We start from the raw sequence: 8,042 nt of genomic DNA, 5'->3' as shown, positions 1-8,042 counted from the left end.
TTACCTCTTTCTCATCAAGTAATGGCTCAAGTTCTGGTTCAGGAGAATGTACAACCAAAGGTAGTGATTCTTGGGTACTTGGCTCCATAGCACAAGTCCCTACACTCTCTTCATCATCATCAACAAATCCATGTGATTCTTGAGGTAATGCTTCCAATAAGCATTCCCCTACACTTAAATTATCTTCAACATCAATACCTGCATCATTTCCAACATCTAAAGCAACAATATCAGTAGAATCAAAAGTATGTTCAACTACATCATCACAACAATAAAAAGTACTTAAAGAATCTAGTGAAGTAGTAGATGCAGTGTCAAGCCTGACAAAAGCTCCACAATCCACCTCCTCACTGACGCTTTGTGTTTGTAACTGGTTGATGGATGATGCAATTTAATCCAATTGATTCTGTATATTCTATATCCTTGAGAATTGATGCTCTTGACGCTCTCTCATTTGCTGCATAATCTCCTTTAATTTCCATGTTGACTCATCAATTTGAAGATCATTCTGTTGATAAGGATGTGGCATAAAAAATGTTGAAACCTCTTGAAACCCATATGAATTCTGGTAAGCTGGATATGACTCAATAAATTTTCCTTGTGCACTTTCATACCTGAAACATGAATGATCCACCAAATTATCATTATAAGCATTTGAAAATGACTCATACATATTTTGTTGATCCATTGTTGGGTAAAATTGATACTCAGGTTGAAAATACTGATTTTCTATTCCACCTCCAAAATTTTGAAAATATGGATCCATGCTAAAGAAATCTCTTGTTCTTTCAATACAACACTAACAATCAATATTAGAAGATTCAAGAGCATAAAATTTCAAACACATGAATATGTGAACATTAAGAACTTAACAATTTAGAAATTAGCCAACATGAAAACACAAAAGATAAGCAATCAAATCAAGAAAATAAGATCAATCAATGCACAATCTAAAATACACACACACTACTAGTTATGTTCCCCGGCAATGATGCCAAAATTTGGTGTCGGCCTTTTTGCATGTCACGTGGCACATCAAATTAATTAAAATTGAAACTCATTAAAATTAAGACAAGTGTTGTAGTAACAAGTCCCAAGACATATTTTTTTCCAAGGATAACTAATTAATGTGTGTTAATTCTAGAATTGATTCAAATCGAATTATTACATCAACAAGGTCTATTATTCATTTCCTTTCAATTCTCATTTCAACTTGAACACAACTAATTCTCAAAAATTTACTAGAACAATTAAAAATGGAATCAAAGAAAGGGAAATCTTATCTAAACATGAACCACTTCATTTCATTCAAATTATCAACAATTAAATTCAGATTATAGTGTATCATTAAATTCAATCAATCGATTCCCACATCTTCAACTCACAATAACAATAATAACTAAATTAAAAGCTCAAACTGAATTGTAGAAACCGAAACAATATCTAATTCCTAATAACAATCAACTCCACAATCAAGCACATTGACAGTCACACCAAAATCCAATGAATCAAACAAGGGTTTTCTAAATTCATGAATTAAAACTAACTCTATCTTATAGAAACTGAAACAAGAAATTCCAAGTAGAAATGAAATTGCAATCTAACTATCAATTCATCAGAACTGAGCAAGTTCAAGAACAATTCAAAGACAAAGTAAAGAAAACAAAAACCTAAAGCATTACACAACCAAACCCGAACTCAACCTCCTTCATCTCTGCTGTGTCACTGAGTTTGCTTCTGGGAATGCCTCTCAAGCAAACAACAGCAACCACTGAATCCCTAGCGCCCTCAGAAGATGTCCAAAGCTGCTGGGAACGCCTCTCGAGCTCAGAATCATCTGAATTCTCCAGCCGATGAAGAACAGAGCACTCTTGTGCTCTTGGAACGTAAAGTGAAAATGAAGATGGATTGGACTCTGGAGAATCGGGGAACACCCTCAAATACCCCAGAGAGAATGGCAGAAGCTCAGAACGGGGAACACCCTCAAATTTGGCTTGGATAAAGCTCACGGACAACAGGATCACGAACAGGGAACGCCCTCAAATCGCGGCTCTGCGCTTCGATTGCTTGTCGCCGGTTTGACCTCAGCTTGCCAAAGATGAAGAGAGTTGAAACTCAGATCTGGAAGTGGAATGGGAAGCTACAACGGGGATGAAGAAGAAGAATGAACAGTGGCGGTGTCGCGAGGAAACACCGAGCGCAAAAAGGCACTGTAGCTTCTCAAGGCTTTTAAATCCTTCTCAAAACTGATTGGACGACTAAGAATGCTCTGATCTTGATCAATGGTGGAGACATCTCAGATCGGAATAGAAAGCTATGGATATTCATCAATGGCTGAGATGTGCTTCCTCTTAGCTTAGATGGACCAGATCCTTGACAAATAACTCATATCTATCCGATCTTCAATGGACGGCTATAATTGTTCTGGAGCTTGATCGCCTCGTTTTGCCCTAGATTGGATCATAAACGTGGTCTGATTTGATCGGGTCCATGACCCTTTTAATGCCTACAAAATAATAATCAAATATTAGCATCAAATACCATGACTATAAGCCAATTTGCAATTAAGTCTAAGATCAAATGCAAATTGTGAAATGTAAAGTAAATATGAGATTAAGCTATGAAAAAATCATTAAAAAATATGCAACATGAATCAAACTAATGTAGCAAAATCATGGTTATCAGCCCCAACCGACAAAAATCCAGCAGCATCTCCCCTGTACCGGTGATAATATGAATCCAGAAATATATAGCCCTCAGGGCCTCACAATCCTCAGCCAACATGGCCGGAACATATATCATAAAGTAAATAAAACATTCCATGTAGTTTAATAAAGATAGCCAACACATCTGGAATATATTTAATACCTACTCCACTACAACAAGGAAAAACCAACCCACCTAGAAAATCTTCGCAGCGGAAAACGATGGTAGCATACCCAACCTCAATATAAAAAAAAATCTACGAGTGTAAGAACTACACATCACCAGTTATAAGTCACATAGCAAGGAAACAAAAGACCAAAAATAGAAACCGTCGTGACATGGAGAGGAGACTAGCAAGTGGGACCTCCTGATAGCTTCAACCTAAAATAGGAATAAATCAACAAAGTGAGTTTAATGAACTCAACGAGTATCGAGCAGACATGAATAGTAATATAACTATCAGTAATAATCATGCAGAATAGTCTCCTAAACAATAATAGGTAAAGCAAACTGAACAACGGAAGAACTATAGTCACCAGGGCCTCCTATCCTGACATAAGGGTGTGAACCATACAAATAGATGTAGGATCGTCAGGCCAAATACATAATGTCTCATGTATGCATGTCAATTATATGTAGCCACCAAAATACAGCATCCAAAATGCAGCAATCACACACAAATAAATGTAATACATGCATATGGTGTAAATGACTTGATCACCCCTGACATCAGTCAACCACCGTCATCGCGATGATGAGGTCAAGTGGGTAGGGCTATGACAACTATGCACTTTGCCATCACTACTTCTGAGTGACCGAGTGGACAGGATGCTTTCGGAGTATACCTATCCTCCTATCCCAACTAAATGGGGGAGCCGAAGCTCTCATCTCCCTATGTCATAAGCAAGAGGAGGGATCCCTATCCGCTACCACACTACGTCACCACTACCCATGAGTGGCCGAGCAGAGCCCTGACAGAGCAACTGCACACACCCTGCCTGATATACCACTAACCCATGAGTGGTTGTGTGTGAAGATCATGTAACTGGCGATGTGCTCAACTACAAAGGAGCCGACAATCGCTCAGTATGCAATCATGCAAGATGGTGCATGACACTAAAGCATGTAACACCTGACAATATGCGCCTCCATCTAATATGTACCAAAAAGAACAATGAAGTCATAATAAACTAGGTATCATAATGTCTAGGTACACATGACAGGTATAACTAGTAGCTAGTCTTGTACCCAGTAATGCATCGTATGTCACTATTTCTATGAATATAATTACACATGAAAAGAATCAAGATGATATATACCTAAATGCATAACAGATAAAAATAAAAGCATACCACAAGTATTAAGTAGTGACATACGAAGGCAGCTATAAACATAACAATTACTACTAGCTATAACATACTTGCATATCATAATGACAATATCAAAAGGAGATAAGTCAAAGGTACCCGCCTTTATTGTAGATCAAGCTAAAACAATTCTCACGTCGAAGTGCCCATCTCGAATCAGAGTCCTGTAACTAATAGTATAGTTTAGCTACTTACATCATGTATCAACTAGCCAAACTAAATCCTAAATCCCAATAGATGTCTATTCCCTTTAATCATGTTAGGGTTTTATTTATAACAACCCTAATACATTCATTAATTGATCCATATGTTGACTCTCTCTCAATTACATGCTTCGCCCATATAGGAGATATTAATCTCATCCTCAATTTAATGATTCAATTAATCACAATCTCATTTCAACTAACAAATCCAATGCAGAAATGGAAATATGATACTAAACACATCTTCCCATCATTAACTAATTAATCAATCTTATGAACATATAAACTCATTTAATCACACAAGTCATTTAACCTGATGTTTCAATCAACCATGAAAATGAATCTACCCACCTATTCCACAAACTGAAACAATTAGGTTTACATAGCCTTAGAAATCAAAATCAACAATTACCTTATCTAGCCACTCCCTCTCCGAGTGGAGTATCGACGGTGGATCCCTGGCGACAGTACAAAACAGCGACAACAATGAGGAAAAGAGGTCAGTGATCTTCTCACGGTGAGGTTTCGTCTACAAGTGTGGATGGACGAAATAGGGAGGAGTTGCCTGCGGTGGTGGGTCCAAGACTAGGGCGCGACTGAAGGGACAACGGTGGTGGATCTAGGGCTAGGGCACGACCATAGGGCTCGACTTCCCCCATCCTTTTGGCCAAAGATCTACCCTCATGGGGCGGCGACTTGGGGAGAAGTGCAATCGCTGGACGGACCTAGGCGATCGGTAGAGGTGAAGGGTAGCTCGACCGGTGGTGGGTTGGCGCTCAAATCAGATCAACGAAGCTACAAAGGGAAGGTGAGGGCGGTGGTCGGTGATGAGGATGGGAGGCTCAGCCGGTGTGGGGTGACCGACACCGGCGAGCTCGATCTCGTCGCGTCGACACGATCGCAGTGAGAACAGGGAGGCAACGTCGGGAGCAAGGAAAATAATCGGGAGGAGAATTAATAGGTTAGGTTACTATAGCGATGTATAAATACTTAGGTTTTGCTTAATCAAACCCTAAGTACACTCCTAAATCAACTCTCATTAAATTGCTATTCCAAATAGGGTTTTCCCGAGCCTATAAATTCATCCCTTCAAAATACGCCATACGAGCTCCGAAAAATTCTCAAAAAATTTATAGAAATTCTTAAAAATTTTAGTAAGGTTATTCATCCATTAAACCTTATTATTTATTATTATTTTGTGATAGTATTTTATAGTTTTGATAGTCAACTGGTAGGCGGAGTTTTCTAACCCATGGCCTATATAACCAAGGCTTGGGAGCTTGGTTATGTTGGAGGATCGGTGGCAGGCTTGAAGGGGGGTTGGATAGACGGCACCCCCAAATACTCGCTTTCACCCTACACTTGTTAGTGCGCAACGGAAATACAAACTAATACAAACAAGTAGAAAGCTAAACACTATAAGAAGGAGCAAGCAAACCGCTAACATGTTCGTTTAACGTGGTTCGGAGATTAGGGCTCCTACTCCATGGCTTGTCCTTGAGGTGGACGATCCCTATCCGTCGGTGGATTAGCCCCCGGCAAACTCCGGCTATCTCAAGTCGCTCCTTGTGGGTGGAGAAACCTCACCACAAACTCACCAAGACCTCTTGGATTACACAAGCACTTGAGAGCTCTTGTGACTACTAATTAGGCTTTAACCAAGTCTAATTTCATCGCCTTGGCCGGCCATACCAAGCTCCTTCTTATAGAGCTTGGAACAAATCAGAACCTGATTTGCCCGTTACCAGTCGACTGGTGCCAGCCCAACGACTGGTCCCAGCCGTTTTGGGCACATAGAGCTTCTGTGCTCACCACCAGTCGACTGGTCCCAGTACCAGTCGACTGGTACAACCCTAAACTTAGGGTTTCCCATCCCGAGTATATTTCACTCGCACTCGGATCCTCACGACTCACTTGACTCTTCTTTGCAGCCTTGACCTCTTGCCTTCAAGCCTACTTCCTTTGGCTCTCGTCCCTCGGATGCATCCAAGCCTGCGGCTTGTCCCCAATGCCATCCTTCGCGTATGCCTCGAAGTCGCTTCCCTCGGCCCTTGTCCTTGCTGCCTTGTCCACGATCCCTCAGATGCATTCAAGCCCGTGGCTTGTCCTCAATGCCATCCTTCATCGGACCCGAAGCCGTCAACCTGAGTCACATGTGTCACCTGCAGTCCTGCACAACTCAAGTACACATATCAAATAACGAGGGTAAACCTAACTTAAACCCTTTGCCCAAACACCAAAACACATGGTCCCGCGGACCATTGGGATTGCTCCAACAATCTCCCCCTTTTTGGTGTTTGGCAATACGTTTAAGTTAGGGAAAACATATAGCAAATAAACATGCTAAAAAAAATGGACTTACGATGCCAAGGCTACACACTTGGACTTACTCCGCCGAATGGACTTACATTGCCAAGGCTACACACTTGGCAACTGCCGAATGGACTTACGTTGCCAAGGCTACACACTTGGCAACCGCCGAAACAAAATGTAAACATGTATTGGAACTTATCATAAGGCTCCCCCTATACCTACGCTCCCCATTGAGCTAGGATTTTGCCACGGGCTTTTTAAGAACCTATCCCAAGGCTCCCCCTACGCAAAGGCACTTAAGGTTTTCCCAATTTAAACCTTAATTCTCCCCCTTTGCCTAACATCCAAAAAGTTCTCCAACAATATCCCAATTGTTGAAAACTTATCATCCAAACTGACCCTAAACTCATGTATTAATCCCCCTTGGATCCCATACATCTAAGCGAGTTGACATGGTCACAAACCAATGCTGAAAACAGTTTCAGACTGGTATTAGTCGACTGCCCCAAGTGCCAGTCGACTGCCCCCCTTCGACAGAACCTTACAGAAACATTCTGTGGTCGAAAAATACTGTTACCAGTCGACTGGTATCTGCACCAGTCGACTGGTACCATTTTTCTGAAAAAATCAACCTTTTCAGGCCAACTTCAGAAATGCACCAGTAATTCCCTAGACCTCCAAAAATTCCCAAATTTTGTGGAGAAGTCTATTGTACCAGTGTCTACTTGGGAAAAATACATTACAAAATGTATCTATCACCAATCCCAAGATTGACACAAAATCCAAAACTAGCTAAATGGTTCAATTGAACCTTGACCTAAAGTCCTAGTTTTGGCTTCCTTTTGATGTATTTGCCCATACCAACCCACAATGCATCCCTAGCATTAGTTTATATGACATCTATACATCCAAAACCAATTATCATGCTATATAACCCCAAATGTCATATTTCTTGCATGAAACACAAACCATGTGTGCCAAATTCCTAGGTTTGAGACTCAAGTCCATCTCTAAACCACTTGGCACACTCCATAGCTCCTCTAGACCCCCAAGTAGAACCCACCTGAGATCCATTGGCCATGGGTCTCAAATTGACTCTTGGAGCTCCCCCTAGAGCTCTTTACCTTAGTCACCTCCCTAGGTGACTCATCTATTGTGACCAAACCACAATGATGTCCCTTAGAAGATCTCCTTATCTTCTTGACCTTGGACACATCATCCTTGCCATAATCATATGCAACCCTAGCATATTTCTTCTTATTGGCCTTGGATGACTCTCCCTTGCCCTTATCATGTGCCACCTTAGCACATGGTCTCCTTTTGACCTTGGAGGGACTAGATCGGTATCCCAAGCCCGATCTATCATTGTTGGGTCTTTGGCTACCCAACACCATACTTAATCCCTTAGATCCAATAGTGAATCTCTTAAGGAATTTCTCTAAACCATCAAGCT

The sequence above is a fragment of the Zingiber officinale genome, chromosome 2A (assembly GCF_018446385.1).
Source record: "Zingiber officinale cultivar Zhangliang chromosome 2A, Zo_v1.1, whole genome shotgun sequence".
Taxonomy (NCBI): Eukaryota; Viridiplantae; Streptophyta; class Magnoliopsida; order Zingiberales; family Zingiberaceae; genus Zingiber; species Zingiber officinale.
This window is presented reverse-complemented; position numbering follows the sequence as displayed.